General features: G+C 41.6%; 1 long non-coding RNA gene across 1 annotated transcript in view; it reads right to left on the bottom strand.

Moving 5' to 3' along the window:
* The window catches only part of LOC144767135 (uncharacterized), a 222,657-nt gene that overhangs the window by 76,665 nt on the left and 128,700 nt on the right, over nucleotides 1-17,292 (bottom strand). The window contains exon 3 of the long non-coding RNA XR_013598071.1: nucleotides 4,281-4,424. This is a non-coding gene — a long non-coding RNA (uncharacterized LOC144767135). The remainder of the gene's footprint in view (nucleotides 1-4,280; nucleotides 4,425-17,292) is intronic.

The raw sequence follows: 17,292 nt of genomic DNA, 5'->3' as shown, positions 1-17,292 counted from the left end.
AACAGCATACCACCATGCTTAATATGAAAGTTTGGAGAAATCTTTCCAATTCTTGGTTATTTGTTGGAAAGCTACTGCTAATAATAAATGTAAATGTGTTTATACTTGTAAAGCGCACTATCACCTGAAAGGTATCTTGGCACTGTATACCGCTGTGGAACCCTTCCTGGCTTTCCCTGTGAGATGCCCCCTTACTGGGCACCTCCAAGGTGAGGCCAGGCATCCTAGCGCTTTCGGGGCCGTTGTGGAGATTAAGCAAGCTATTGCCCAGAGTTGCAGAGTGTGACCCATGATTAGAGTAGGCACCTAGGTGAGAATTATCGAGTCCGTGGACATTGAGCCCAAGACCCTGCCGCGTCGGGAATTGAACCCTGGTCCCGGGCCAGACCTCTGCCTCGGGGTCTGCCGCTCTAATCAGTGAGCCACACTTCTCCAATAAATCAATGATTCTTATATTCATGTGAGTATGTTCCCAAATAGGAGATAAACTACCCAAAAAGATATGTAGAATAGAGAAGGAGTGATTGGAGTGAAAAATCGAATTGAGTTGTGACCAAACCTTTTCCCAAAAATCTCGAGCAAATTTGCATGTAAAAAGAATATGAAACAAATCAGCATGTGATAACGAGCAAGACCAACATGTATGTGAAGTGTCGGAGCAATACGCATTAAGGGTGGAGGGAGTGAGTAGGAGTCTTTTGTATATAAAAAAGAGTGTCTGTGTCATGTTTGCAGCTCTAGACAACTTCCTAAGCTTAAGCCATAGTTTATTCCAAAAGTCCACAGTCCAGGAAATATCCAGGTCTTTCTCCCAGGACAGTTCTATTTTAGTTTTGTCTTGTGCAATAGGTGGGGAATGTAAACATTTGTAAATAGTAGAAGCTTTAGAACCACGAAGTAACAAAGTGCTTAAGTTATCTACATGAGTAAGTGCAGCAGATGCATCGGAAGGGGAAGTTGTGAAATGCAAGTAGGCAGATTGAATAGCCTGTGCTAAAAGGGAATATTTAGAGCGAAAGGAGGAAGGAAGACCTAAAACATCACTTGCCTGTGTAAAGGGCATAATTAAATTCTGACAATATAATTGATGAACCCATACTATCCCTCGACAATGCCAAGATTTCCAAAAGAAAGGTTTATCATTTATTAAAATGTCTGTATTGTGCCATATAGGAAAGTCAAGAAAAGATATGAGAGAAGGGGTGGGAATAATTTTCGAGGTATACTTAAGAATAGGAGTAGAAACAAATTGTGGTTTGCGCATGAAGGATAAGTATTCGTGAAAGGAAAAAGGGGAAATAAAAGATCGTTCTAACTTTGTCCAAAGAGGGCAATTTGTAGAAGGATCCGAAAACCAATGCGAGGATTGGGCTAGTATAAAAGATTTGTGGTAAAGAGGAAAGTCAGAAAAGTTTGTCCCCCCCTCTGATTTAGGACGAGTCAGTTTGCGAATGGACATACGTGACTTCTTGTTTCCCCACAGAAAAGCAGATAAAATAGAATTCATTTTTTTTAAGTATTTGAGGGGAATCGGTCACGGGATATTTAAAATTGTGTATAAAACTATGGGGGAGAGCATCATTTTAATGGGTCTAAACGACCCCACCAGGATAAATACAAGGGGTGCCATTTTGCTGTCAAGGATGATTATCTATTAATGCATTTTTCCATACAACTTGACACTGTTCCTGCAATAGAAGGGGTAAAACTTAAACCTAAATATTTAATGAATTGGGGACTCCATAAGAACCCTGAGGCAGTAAAATCAGCACTAAAAGTATACTTCGTCAAGGGTAACATTTCACATTTATCTTTATTTAATTTGTAGCCAGATACCGACGCAAAGGATTCCACCTCTTCCATAAAAGCAGGTAAAGAAATCTGGGGATTTGATAAAAATAAAAGAACGTCATCAGCATAAGCTGCCATTTTAATTTTGGAGTCCTGGAAGGTGAAGCCATGTATTTCTGTGTTTTGTCAAATTCTGAGTAAGAAAGGCTCCAGGGCAATATTAAAAAGAAATGGGGAGAGAGGACATTCTTGTCTAACTCCCCGTGCAAGATTAAAGTAGGAAGAAATACTCCCATTCACAGTGACAGCAGCTCTCGGGTTGGAGTACAGGATAGATATTAAAGCAATAATTTTAGGACCAAAGCCAAGCCATTTAATTGTACGAAAAAGATAAGGCCATTCAACTCTATCGAATGCTTTTTCTGCATCCAAAGCGATGGCAGCCAAAGGGTGAAATATATGTGAAGCTTTGGAGAGAATATAAAAAAATAAACTGGTGTTGTCTGTAATAAGTCTTCCTTTAACGAAGCCGGATTGTTCGGTCCCTAAAAGCTCGGGCATCTGAGATTCAAATCACAGCGCCAAAGCTTTCGAGAAAATCTTATAATCTATGTTAACCAGAGAGATAGGTCTGTAATTTTTGCAATGTTGAGAGTCTTTGCCATCCTTAGGAATGAGACAAATAAGCGCATCAGAAAAAGAACCAGTAGATCCTACAGATTGTAAAAAGGTAAGGATAAGGGTATGCAATATGAGAGTCAATAAGGAGGCAAAATGAGTCAAATATTCTACGGTAAAACCGTCTGGTCCCGGAGCTTTATCTTTTTTAAGAATGTTAAGAGCAGTGTGAAGTTCTTTCTGAGTAATATCAAGTTCTAAAGAAGAGAGATCCAGATGTAATTCAGGTGGAAAATGAATTCTAGAAAGGAAATGAGAGATGGAGTGATCAGATGATAAGGTTTCAGATGTATATAGTGTTTTGTAAAATTGAAAAAATTCATTCAAAATATCATCGTCGTTAAATTTTAATGAATTATCAGAGCCAAAAACAGATTCTATAGTAAGTTTATTTTGTTTGGTTTTTAGATAGTTGGCCAATAATTTCCCGGCTTTATTTTGACCGCCATAGAATTTCGCGCTCGATTGTAATAGATAATTAGAAGCATTGTTAGTGGTGTCCCGATTAAATTGAAATTTGATTTTTAAAAGTTCAGATAAACAATCCTTTGATTTGGACGAGTAATAGGAATATTCCATTTTTTAAATTTTGGTAAGAAGAGCATTGGTGTTTTGGAGTACCTTTTTACGCTTATTGGATACAAAACGAATAATAAAGTCTCTGGCTGAGGCTTTAAATGCGTCCCAAATTGTATGATAGGACAAATCATCCGTTTGGTTAAGAGTGAAATATTCTTTAAAAAAGGAGGTGAAAGAGGAAGTAAAGACAGGGTCCAAAAGGAGAGCATTATTAAAACGTTATTTACGAGGAGAATTAGGTTTATTCAAAACATGAAGGTGTATGGCAACAGGAGTGTGGTCGGAAATCAAAATGGAACCAATATCCACCCTGATAAATGATTGAGAGATGTTATGAGAAACAAAAATGTAAGTGTGATGTGCTGGTGAATAAAAGGAATACTCCCTTAACGTGGGATTGCAAAGTCTCCAGGCGTCAATGAGTTTGTGTTGTTTTATGGTTTGGACAAATGATTTATGAGACTAGTGAGGTATAAATGGGCTCAGTGAGTTTTGATCTAAAAAGGGATCAAAAGTATCATTGCAGTCACCTGTAAGAATAAAATTATCATCATAACAATGTATGATTTGTTGGGACAAAGAGGTCCAAAAGGAAGGGTCACCAATTGTAGGAGCATAAATATTCAATAAAGAAACTGGAATATTATCTAACATAAGGTTAACAAACACCCATCTACCTATTTGATCATGACAATGTGATAATATTTTAATAGACAGGGATTTGCGAAAAAGAATAACGACTCCATTACGTTTACCATCACCTGAGGAGAAGAGAACTTCTCCTAACCACCCACTTTTCAGTTTTGCAGATTCCTCATCTGATAAATGAGATTCTTGTATGCATGCGATGTCTGTGTCCAATTTAGCCAAGTGCGTCAAAACCCTCTGGCGCTTAATGGGTGAATGTAAACCACTGACATTCCACTAAATGATTTTTAAGGGCATAGAAAAAAGTTACAAAGATATAAAAAACTCCAATGAGAAGAACATCTTGAACCAATTAGAATATAATGAACGTCCAACCAACTGAATAGGAAGTGAAAAAGAAAAGTAAAAAAGTAAGAGCAAGAAGAAAAAAGAAAGAGACTGAAAAATGATCCCTGAAGAAGAGTGGAGAGAAAAAATGAAATGGAAGCATGGGCTGATATAGCAACTAGAAAAAGAGAAAAAGAAAGGAAGAGAAAAGTAATAGAAACAAGATAGAAGATAGACCAGAAAAAAAAGAAACTTACATAAAATCCGGAACATACGGGAGGAGGAGGAATGGAAGGCCACACTGAACAATGACACGTCCAAGACCCACAAGGGAAGGCGGGAAGGAGAACGGAACGAACGGACTTAAAAAATGGAGGGAAAAGGTAACACGCAAATACAACCTGTTAAGACAAAAAGAAAAATAGGTAAATTCAATAGTAAAGAATAACAATGTAAAATGATTGTTGTTCAAGTATTAACTCACTAACGCAGAACAAGTAAATTAGCAATTATTTCAAAAATCATGAGAAGATAACTTTCATAACATAGTTCATACTGTCTAATTAGAGCTTATTGACGAGGCAGTCTCCATTGTGTCAGCGTGACATGAGTATAGAAAGCTCTTCAGCTTTAGTGGATCCTCGTAGCTTGTGGTTCTATTATTGATAGTCACTTTGAACAAACAGGGGTGAAAAAGACCATATCTTGCATTTATCGAGCGTAACTGCGGTCTTAAGGACAAAAACTCCTTACATCGATCAGCAGTCAACTTAGCGTAGTCCTGAGAGAAAAACAAAGATTTTCCTGACCACGTTATGCGATTCATCGCTCTCGCAGCTGACAAGACCTTTAATAGATCAGTGTATTCAAGAAAATACAAGATCGCTCCTCTCGGTTGGTGTGTTGCTGAAGAAGTTGTTGGACTTGATCGTGGTCCCAGCCGATGCGCTCTTGAAATGTTCAAAGTAGTACTCTCAGGCAACTTAAAAAGATTTGGAAGAAATGTTTTGAAGAAAGTGGGCGGATCCGAACTTTCCATTCCTTCAGGAAGACCATAAGTACGAAGGTTATTCCTTCGATTTCTGTTCTGCAAATTCTCAATCTGTTTGTGAAGTATGGAGACCTGTGAAGAAATAGAGTCCACTTTGGAGGTAGAAAAGGAGAAAGACTCAAAATGTTGCTCTAACACAGCGACCCGTTGATCTATGTTCGACCATTTGTCAGAGAGCATCTGAAGTGTGGATTTAGTTGCCTCCATAAATCGCCTCAAAGCTCTAATTTCTTCAAGTAGTAAGTCCATTGTTACAGAACTCGATTGTTTAGGCGGAGAAGGAGGGTCCTTTTTCAGCCGTTTCGTAGAAGCTTTAGTGACAACAGAAGTATAGGTATTATGAGACGTTGAAGCACCTTTAGGTAAATGTAATGTAAATGTAAATGCCATTTGTAAAGCGCACAGCTACCTCCAACGGAGGTGTCCCGGCAGTGTCTCTATACTGCTTAGGAACCCTTCCTGGTTTTTCCCTGTGGAATGTCCACTCCTGGGCACCCCCAAGATGAAGCCAGGTATCCCAGCGCTGTTGGGGCCGTTGTGGAGATTAAGCAAGCTATTGCCCACGGTTGCAGAGTGGGAACCATGATTAGAATAGGCACCGAGGCGAGAATTATCAGGTCCGAGGAAATTAAGCCCAAGATCCACCAAGTCAGGTATTGAACCCTGGTCCCGGACCAGACCTCTGCATCAGGGTCTGCTGCTCTAACCATTTGAGCCACACTTCTCCACAGGTGAGGAGATGTCCGAGTTCTCCATGTATAAACAGTCAAAACGAGAACTAGTAAGTATTAGAAATCTGTGAGGTGTAGGCTGAGGCAATGAGGAAACCTTAGATAATCTTCCCATAAACCTGAAATAGGTGTCTCACCAATATAATGTAATAAGATTATACATCAAGATACAAAATAATCAGAAAAAGAAACTCTGTGTCACGAGCATATAAAGTTAGTGAGCCTAAGCACATAAATAAAAGGTTGCATTAGAAGGAACAGAGCTGAATAATACAACAATATGATAGTATCTTAAAAAATATGACATTAATAATAATGTGTACATTTGTGGAGAAAAAGCAAAAATTAGCAACATTCTCTGCCTTGGTTAAAGAGCGAAACAAAACATGACACAAATATGACCAAAAAGATATAATAAACCAGGCAGCATCTCTGTAAAATGAAACTCAATATAAGAAAAGTCAAGAGAAGACCAAGCATGCACTTGAAGTAGTCAGGATGCTAAGGATAGCTTTAAATTGGTATATTGCATTAATATGTGGAAAAACTGATAGAAAGTATTGCAGTCAGTTGAAGGACATGAAGCAATGTCTGAAGAAACGAAAACGCCATAAATATGAGAGGCTTGGGGCAAAAGAGTTACAAAATGGCGGCAATAAATTGAGCAGCGTCACATCGAAATGCAGGCTGGTGGATGTCAGTGCCTGCCAAGAGTACCTGTAATGATGTATGGAATCCGCTGAAATCCGTTTGAGGCAAGGAGCAAGTTGAAGTGTTGAAATGCCGCTTGGAGAAACAACTCCGTCCGCGGCACAAAAATGACAAAATGGCAGCCGCAAACTCGACTGAGCCGCGTCACAGGATACTTTTGCCTCAAACTCAGTCTACCAGTAAGTGGGAGTTGCCAAAAAGATATCACCTAGGGCCACATGGTTTCGCACAGCTTGTCCTCCAATTTCAGGACTATGCGTGTCAAAATGCGCGATGTTCGTTCCGCTTGGTTCCCAGCCGCCGCGGAGAATCACGGAGGAGCCGCCATTGCAGTCAGGCACAAGCCAAGCCCCCCCCAGATATTTTATTCTATTCAATTAAGGTTCCCCCTCTTGTCACCATCAGCCGTAGCAAACAAAAGTCCAAGGTCCGCGTGCCATCAGAGCCTTAATCGTGTGGTAAAAGTGCTTTGCTGCCCTCGTTCAAAAGAATGGCACAGCTGCATAATTCAGGAAGCCCTCTTCTGCAATCCCTCACTTATGGAAGAGTTCCCAGCCTGTTGCCAGAAATGATGAGGGAGGTGACGCACTCTGCATGATGTAACAGAAAGACCCACACACACACACACACACTAAACACACACACACACACACACACACACACATACACATGCACACAAACACACACCTCTCATTCACCAGTCCACTACATTGCATTTGAATGCTCTGCAATAACGCTTTTAGTGTTTGTAAACCCGCAAGTGCTTAGTAGTTGTACCAACCCATGTGTGGCCGTTTCCATGATAGGTTTTGCTGTTCACTATTGCCTCCCAACCCTGGTGATAAGAAGTTACATTCACAGTGAGACCATGGCCTTTCATGATTGGCCAGAGATAAACCACAGATCACATGGTGGATTTAAATTAACATTGAACCGGAAGTGCTACGCCCTGTATTATTGACTCTGCATGGGAAGCAAGGTTGTCAACACTGAAGGCAGCAGGTGATAATGGTTCAGGTACACAGATAAAATGTGAAACATTATTTACACACGTCAGTGTCCAGTCCAAGTTGTCATCCGTGCAGCGAAAAATTAATTAATTTGCCTATAAGAAATGTAAAACAGTTAAGATTAGGCACGTCAAATAAATCTAGAAACATCTAGCTCTGGGTATAAAATACAACCACAACAGGAATTCTTGGAAGTAATGGTAATGCCTTAGTGCGTCATGGATGGCTCCCACTGGGATATCCCCAAATTTAAGGGCCAGTAGATAACGATAGGTGGTAACCTTCAACATATTTCGCGCTGTGGCCCCACACTGACAGGTTCACCCTCGTGAAAGTACGGCATCCATTGATGGCAAGAGGAGTTGCTTGGTTAGAGTGGAACCACTGACTCCTGCAAATAATGCGATTTCCAGAACTAGATGTCATTGGGCGACAGTTCACATGGTCGGAGAGACATATAGTCACATGCAAAGGATAAACATCCATTGAGATGTTGATATGTTGGTGGCTAGAACTTTGGGCAAATAGCCAAATTCGTTTCCACAGTTTTTTCTTCCCAGCAGCTCTCCATGCTTGGTAAGATATGGGTATGGAATCCTTCAACACTCTCAGATAGGCTCCAGGGGCTCCAATCATCGGGACAAAGGCTTCCTGAACTGAAACTTCATTTGTGTGCCCAATCACTGTGGACTTCTAGGGGCTTGCATTAAAAAAACACAAACTCCTCAGCATTTGCTGTAAGAAATGAAGGACCCGAGTTTTGAGGAACTGAAATAAGTTTGCATCAGGATAATGCCTGACCCTTTCACAGTGATACAGGTAAAAAGGTCTGTGAGCTCGCACCTTACAATCATCACTAACCACCAGTCTCCCCATAGTATTGTAAGCGGGCAAGATACATCCATTACTGTGGGTGGAGTTACAATTTGAACACCCTCAGGTGGTTCACAGATGTTAAAAGTAATTTGAGAAGAGGGTATGGAGCGCTGGATGGGACATATGGGAGAACTTTTATCCCTAAATCATGTGCCTCCAAAATCAGACTCAGCAGAGACTGTGAATCACCTCATTCAGAGTTACACAGAAACCAGAAGACTTTGCATGTTCTATGGACTCAGATGACCCACTTCTGGTTTCAATGAAGGAATAGAAGGTAACGTGTTAGACAGCGAAATGGTCTAAAAGTTACCTAGATAGTAACCCAAGGAGAAGGAAAAATATTTTTGGTGGCGGAAGGGACTAAACCCCACATGAACAAGAACACTTAGAAAATGAAGATTGATTTGTGCCCAACTCAAAATTATTACGCAGAGAACGAAATAAAGAGACTTGTATTTATTAAAACATATCTCAATTATCTGATTTAAAAATATCTCATCGTCTGATATTGATATTTGCAGATATTCCAGAAAAAATACTCTCTTCAATAATACGTCTTGAAACGTCTCAAAAATTGGTCCGAATATTTAGAGATAAAAGAATCTTAAGCATTGTTTATCGCTATCAATTGATAAAGGAAGCCTACAATTTTTTAGAAAATGGAATAAAAAGAAATGCATTCAAAACTTCAAAAAGATTCAATAAACAGCAATCAAGAAAGATTAACTGAAACATAGTACAATTCCCATTATTTGATAAGGTGTGTAGTGCTACTGGGGGAACTCCCTGCAACTTTTTTAATGCATATTTTAAACACCATCGAGGAGATGGTATTCACAGTGCACGCACTCTTGAAATATAAATATAAAATAAAATGATGTAGAGGCTTTCGGACGATACCATGCCAGGAGATTCCCTACTATCTGATTGTTAAAGCCTACTCACAAAGTCAATGACATTTCCATGTGACATAATTTCTTGTTTTAGGTCAAGCCTACAATATCGTGCAAGCTGTCTCAGTACAAAAAACCTAATGTGGGCTTACCAAGAATTTACGGGTTTACATCCAGCCCATTGCTTGTAAATGGTGAGCTGAGCTTTATCGTCACTCTTATTTTCTAATTTGCTATTCAATGACTTTCCTTGTCCCCGCTTTTCCATCTTGTGTTTGTGCCTTACCTTGTAGCAGATCCTCTTTAACATATCTTTGATTAACTGGCTTCTTTGCTTCCACTGTTATGTTAAAATCAGTAGTGGCTCCTGGAGGGAGTGTTGCGGGGCGGGGTAGTAAACTCCGGATTAAGGCCAAATTGAGTTCAGTAACTAAATAAATAAATAAAACAAATGTCATTGCGTGCTGCATCGCCGGTTTGGCGTTGCAGCACTCGCAACTTCCTCCAGGAGCTGCTACTGGTTAAAATTACTTTTAGAGCGCACGTACCCCAATTGGTTTCTTGGCACCGTTTCTAGGAGTTACCGGTTCCTTGTTTATTTATTCATATGTCTGGGTGAATAACCATGTCTTGAGAAGTCTTCTGAATCTCGAGAGGTCGGTGCAGAATCTGATGTCAAGTAGAAGGCTGTTCCAGAATCTAGGCGCCAGCACTGCGATTCTGCATCCGCCTTGTCGCTTCAGTTTGTAGGAGGGTGTGACCAAGAGGTTCATGTGGGCCGAACGCAGGTTGTGGGTAAGTATATGCCTTTGAAAATTTGAATAAGGCATTCCACTGTTCGCATTTAGGTAACTACACTTTGCTTAAGAACTCCATGGTAGTGTATATTTTGTTCAGCTCTCTCCCATGTGTGCTTCTCCCAGTTCAACCAAACACCAGCACTCTGTGCTCCGTGGTGCTGTCACCCTCATTTTACAACCTCTCACTTTGTGTTTCTCCTCCCACCAAACATCCTGATTCCCCCGTGCTCTGCGTTACTTCTCTACTCATGTTGCTCTACCTCATGGGAAGCTTTTTCCTTTCCCCCATCCACTCCCCATTGCTTCAGTCCACCCACTCTTCCATCTCAGGTCAGTAAATAAACACGCATTTGCAATGCAATAGGTCTTGCATTGACACCAGTTTGAGCTATTGCCATTGTAAATGACAATGCCATTTATTTTTGTTTTCATTTTTAAAACATACATAAATGACATTGTTATTTATAATGCCAATAGCTTAAACTCTCGTAAATACGAGACATATTGCATTGCATTTATGATCAAAAGCATTGTCACTTACAGTGCTAATAGCTTAAACTTGCGTAGATGCGAGACCTATTACATTGCAAATTGGCTTGGCAGAGGTTTTGTATAATAAACTACATCTCCTTTAGTAAGCATAATGAACATGTGAATGGCAGTTTAGTGGGAGAGTGTGGAAAGGAGATTTCTATTAACAGAGAGACAGAAATGAGCAGAGATAAAGAGTGTAAAGGGAAGAAAACAATTAATTGTTAGAGAGAGCGAAAGGGGGAGGGACAGATGAGAGAGATAAGAGGTAAAGGAAGATTAAAGTGAAAGGATGAGAGAGCAGACAGGAAAGAAAAAAGAAAGGCGGCGGTAGAATGGACAGCTGTGAGAAATTGGTGTGGGGGCAGAGAGGGCAAATATGGGTGTAATAGAGAGAGAGAGAAAAATAGACGTGATGCTACTCTGCATGCTGGTACATATGCTTTCCGTGCGGCACTGAACGAGGTAAAAGGCAGCTGCGGGCATATTTAGTGCAATACCTTGCGACAGGGTCCGTGATCTGAGTATTTCGACAGCGTGTGCACGTCTCACGGGCGCGGGTACTCGCAGAACAGGCTGTCAGGTGCTGCGGCGGGAAGACGTGCACGGCCGCCTCTGCCCCGCGAACAATGCAGCTTTTGTGGGGGACCGAAGGCAGCCGGTGTGTTACATCACCTGCTGTGCTCGATTCAAGGTACAGTGGTGCGTTTGTATGGGAGCCCTGACACTCTAAGCTTCACCTTCAAGGGAAGAAACACCATGAAGTCGTTGGTGCTTTAGAGCCACGAAAGTTGTTTTGTGTCAATGGTAACATAACAGTGTGACTACATATATCTTTAGGAGTAACTTGCATCAGTTAGAAGTCTGATGGGCGCATTATGAGTAAAGCGGGCGCAATTCTTACAGTAAGGTGCAAATATCTAAAAACTGAAGCCATATTTGGCCTGGCAACTTCAAGTTCATTGCACAATGAAATCTGAACACAGTCACACATGATGCGAGAGATTAAACAGCACCCGACAGGTATATTTAGGAAAATATAGCATGGTCTTCATTCAACTGTGAAGAGTCAGGCGTGTGCAGGGGACGATTTCAAATCTGAATATTTGTGGACTCCACAGAAATACCAGCCTTCATTTGCAGGTGAGTTCAGGACCATAGTACGAAGACGGCTGTGGAGGGAGGGGGCACAATGCCTATCGAGGCGCACCTGAGCAGTGGCCGATGCCACCCCACGAGTGATCTCCGACAGCACGGGCAGAGCCCCTTCGTGCTCCTCTGCCCTGCTGGCCGGGCCCCAGAGGTGCTGCAGGCAGTGGCAGAGGGAGCTTACTGTTGGGGAATGTAGGCCAGAGGGACTGGAGTGAACAAAAAGAAGTTCAATAGTTCAATTCAAGGTCTCTGCACCCGAAGAGGGCGGGCTCAACTGTGCACCTCTCACCCACTCATATGGAGGGCTTCATTGTGCAATTTTCTCTACTGAAAAATGTTTATGTATACCAAGAAGCTAAATAGATGGGGTACATATAAAACCGTACACAAATTCTTCCATCAGTTTGTGTGCTTCCTTTTTTTAGCTGCAGCACCTTGGTATGTACACACTTGTCAATCAATGTATCATTATATATATTTATTCATTTGCAACTCCCAAAAATCTACTACTGTGTCTATCTGCCATCACACCCTCCACTGACCTAGCTATCTTTTTTGACTTCCCGTGCTGCCCATCTAACCACCAATGTAACTATTATTAGTCGATGTGTTTACCTACCCAGTTAGCTTCTGCATCTTGCTATGATAAAAACCCTCTCATTTAACTGAAGATGGATGCACCTACCAGGCAGACACGCCTAACAGTAAACTGATGGAGCCATTTAACATAAACAAACTTGCTTGTTTTGTTGGGCAAGGGGCTCCCCTGTTACCGGCACCCATGCTTTTATCTCCAGGGTACTCCGCGCAAGATCTAAGTCTATGTAACATGAGGGACATGTCAGGAAGAGTGTGCACCCTAGAAACCAAATGAACCGAGGCGAGCGACCCTCTGGGATATGTCCCTCAATCCTCAGTTCTAGCAGAGCACATAGACAGCTTTTACTGGTGCTGGGAGCGCGTGCGGAGTAAAGAAAACATGCATTCTTGCAGGGCTGAGGTGACATGTAACAAAGGCTGCTTTTAATGCCGTCCCACAAGATAAGCGGGGAAGGCAGTAAGCACAGTACATAGATGGCCCCTGCATGAACCTCACGAGCAAAAGTGAAAGCTCATTTTTTTAAAAAAGCACGAACACAAAAGTTAGTTAAAGCACATTAGAAACACTGAAAAAAACAACCATTACACGGAAGCAAAAAAACAGATGGACGCTGCGTGTGCAGGCTCGGACGCGAACGAAACCAAGACAAGTAACCTGATACTTCCAATTAGAAACAGATGGCCCCCTAAAGATAAGAAATTGCTTCACGACAGCTGCAAAGCAGACGATCCTGTCCAGATGGGCTGGACGAAAAGGGGAAAGGGCGGCAACAAAAAAAACTAATTTCCAATGGCAGGCCACCGTGTACCATAAACGGTGACGCCAGCCAATGAAAAAGAGGGGCGGGGCTTTAAGTCCCCTTCTGAAATCTCCTCACTAACAATATGTCTCGCCGAGCGGTCAGCGCATGCGCGCTGCAACGCTAGTCGAGACCTAAAAATGACATTGGTATCATTTTGTAGGTGCACATGTGTGATGAGGAATACATCATCATGCATGTGCGGGCCTACAAAACAACATAACCACTGTGGTCACATCATTGCAGCTCTTTTTGCTTTCATTTCATTTCATTTACTTTTGGCCATGCTGCACAGAATCTTGCTTATGCTGGACTTCATCATCAAAAGGCATTGGCAAAGCCAATAAGTCCCAAAGGTAAGACTTGTTTTCAAATATCTTGGCACTCCAGTTCCTCGTTCACCATGACCAGCTGCCAAGAGCTATGATTGCCCAGGCCTTTCAACCATGTCACCAGACTCCATCATCCAGCTGCACTCCAGTTAAGGTTAATTCTTTGTGCATCTCAGGACACAGATATAGGGTCAAGGCAAAAAGGTGAGTGGTAATCAACTTTTCCCCACCATCACCGGCAGAATGTCTTACGTTTTGGCCTACAAACCTCAGCATTTGATCCACCCAAGCAAGGAGATGTGGGGACTGGGCCACATTAAGCTTGACCACTGTTTCTGTAAACTGATGGCATACACAAAAGAAAAAAAGGAACATTTTCCCCTCACCGAGTGCACGAAGCTGGGATTCTTCAGTGTTCTGCACTTGTCTCCATGAGAGAGGGCAGCTAGACCCTCACAGAGACCCAAGGACATTTCACCTGGAGTGGAGAAAGAAGGTTTCAGCAGTGGTTTCTGAGGACACCTAAAATTTAGGTTAAACCATGGTAAATCTTCTGAAGAGGGATAGAAACACTGTTATCATGGGTACAGTAGTAGATTTGTAAGTTACATAATGATACTGTAATCTCACAAAACTTCGATGTCTAGTCAAAATCTATTACCTGCAAAAAGAATAGGTTTTGCCTACCATACAGCACCAGCTGTCTGTTTACACAAGGCCTATTGTTGGCTTACTAAGGATTTACAGTGGGATAACAGTCCACCCATTACTTACCATTGGTTGGATTTATTGTCACTCTCATTTGCTTCTCATTCAATGACTTTCCTTGTCCATCTTGTGTTTGTACCTCCCCTCAAGCTTAGCTGCTTTACTATCCTTTAGCTTGGCTGACTTGTATCCTTCCACTGCTCACTTTTAGTAAACAACTTTTTTCTTTTTGCTTAATAACTCCATGACAGAGCTTGTATTTTCCATCTCTCTCCCTCGTGTGCTTAGTACCCACCAAATACCCGACACCAATGCTCCATGTTGCTGTCTCCCTTGTGTTGCAACTTCTGTATTGCATGTTCCCCTTCCTCCAAGCTACCCCCTTCTCATGTTCTGTGTAGCTTTCTTACTTAAGTGCTGCTCCACCTCAGTGGTGGCTGGTGACATTTGAAAATGTAGGACCGTAAAAGGTAGGGATGACTTTTATGTAGAGAGCAAGCAAGCTCACTAGACAAATAAAGGGTTTCTCTCTCAACTTTCTGTTATTGCATCCAGATATATAGTATAACTGACATACACCTAAAATCAGCCAGGAGTACTGGCTTTGTCAGCGGCTGTTAGCTGTTTAATATAAACGAGTGGCAACAATGATTTTGTTGTAAATAATCAGCATTGTAAAGTTTCAACTCTGAAAATGTGAGACTGTGAATTAAATATTACTTAGGCTTGTAGAAGGAGTATTAGCCGTCAGTTATGTGCACTTTATGTCAGAAGTCTATGCCCTTTTCTCTCTCCACACCTCAGCCATTTGCATAAATTACACCTCATCTCTTTCTTCTTCAGCACCCTCTTTTCACTCTCTCCCGAATGCACTTCCTCACATCACCCCCAAACACTCAATGCACTCACTCACCTATAAGCACTGCATTTGCTTTTAGTTTCACCTTATCATTATTTTGAAAACTGTGTATACCCATCACAAACATTTACACAGAATATCAGTTTCAACTTAATACCTGATCACTGCTGTGTGCACCCTGTAGAGAGGCAACCCCACTGCCAGGCACTGTGAGAAACTCTCACGGCCTTCAGCCTCCGCTCCAGAGCTCTCTCAATCCTGGCCCATTATAAACACGTGGTCAGACTTGTATTGTATTGTATTGTAATTGCATTTACATAGCGCTTACTACCCCTGAAGAGGCGTCAAAGTACTTTTTCGTCAAGTAGCACGCTACTCTGGAACCTAAAAAGGATTAATGTAGAATTAGTATAGTGAAATATTAAAGTAATTTAAGTAGTGAATAGGTTAGTCAGTTATTTGAATTCAGAAGGATAGCAGAGGGATAGAAGAGGAAAAATGGCTTGCATTTCTATAGCGCTTGTTACCCCTGATGGAGTGTTGAAGAGCTTTTTTGGCGAGTAGCACGCTACTCCGAAACCCATATAGGATTAGTGTTGAATTAGTATAGTGAAATATGAAAGAAAATTGAGTGGTGGATAGGTTAGTTAGTTATTTGGATTCAGACGGATAGCAGAGTGATAGAAGAGGGAAAAAGGTGTGGATTTATATAGCGCTTGTTAACCCTGATGTGGGGTTGAATCGATTTTTGTCGAGTAGCATGCTACTCCAGAACCCATAAAGGATTATTATTGAATTAGTATAGTTAAATATGAAAGTAATTTGTGTGGTGGATATGTTAGTCAGTTATTTGGATTGAGAAGGGTAGCGGAGGCATTTATACAGGGCTTGCTACTCCTGATGAGGTGTTGAAGTGCTTTTTCGGCGAGCAGCACGTTACTCTGGCACCCATAAAGGATTAGTGGTGAATTAGTAGAGTGAAATATGAAATATGAGAAGTGGACATGTTAATCTGTTATTTTGATTGAAAAGGATAGTGGAGGGTTAGAAGAGTAAAGGATTTAGACTTTTTTTGTTTTTGTTTTGGAGGACATAGCAGTAGGAGGAGGCTTGGTATGAGTAAAAAGGGATGTGGAGGGAAGACTCAGAGGGAAGAGTTTAGAAAGGCTTGTTTTGGGGGATCTGTATAGTAAAAGAGGTGCCGGATTTTGCAAGGAGGGGTAGAGTAGGGGAGAGTCTAGAAAGGTTTTTTTTCAGGATCATAGTAGTGGTATGGGGTGTGAGATGAATGCAATTGTGGATGTAGAGAATATATTGATAGAGGTGGGGTGAGTTGAAATTGCAATTCATATTATTGGGCCGGTGGAAACTATCAGTAATTATAGAGGGCTTGTGAAACTGGTATTGCTGGGCCTAGAGGAAATTACAACACCTGTTACTTGGTATGTGGAAATTGGTGGTCTCTACATTGGAATTGAAGAAACAGCCTTTACCTCTTATTGAGCCTGTGAAAAAACAATACGACATGACAGCCTAGCATATCACTATACAAGAGTAATAAGTTAATAACAATAACCAGCATGAGAGAAGCGCTAGGATTGGATGGAGCAGGCTAACCCAGAGTTCCTAATTAGACTTGGGCCTGCATCTGGTCTCCACCTGGCTGTCTAATACAGCTCAGGTTGAAGAAGTCTGAAGTGCACATATCAGTCTGGCTATCGCAAGCCCGCTGATCAATCCGACATACGCATTTCAAACTAGACTGAGTCTACCCTGCTGCCTATCAGCAGGAGTGGCCACGTCCTCACACTTAGGCTGGACCGCCACCAGCAGTATAACAAATAGTAATAAATAAAGCTTGCAGTGCTCGCAGCAAGGGGGGGATGCTCCGCCGTCCTAAAGGCGGTGCTGCCACGGCGCCCCCTGCCTCCAATGTTGTTCTGCCTCATCTACTGCTTACCCCTGCCTACTCCCAGTTGCTCCTCACACCCACTTCTATGTTAGCCCCCCCACCCTGTATTTTTCTTTTACATATTTTCTTTTTTGTATGTTTATATTTTTCATAGATGACCAGGCAGTAAATCGCTGTCTGACTTATCAGTTATTCAGCAGTCAATGTGCTGCAACAGTGTAACTAAGGTGCTAATAAAACATTTGATCTTTTTTATTCAAGGAGTGTAGCTCATAAGCCAGCCAAAAACTCAGGGGCAGA

This window comes from Lissotriton helveticus, chromosome 7 (assembly GCF_964261635.1).
Source record: "Lissotriton helveticus chromosome 7, aLisHel1.1, whole genome shotgun sequence".
Taxonomy (NCBI): domain Eukaryota; kingdom Metazoa; phylum Chordata; class Amphibia; order Caudata; family Salamandridae; genus Lissotriton; species Lissotriton helveticus.
Note: the sequence above shows the minus strand (reverse complement) of the source record. Positions and strands in the feature narration are given on the sequence as shown.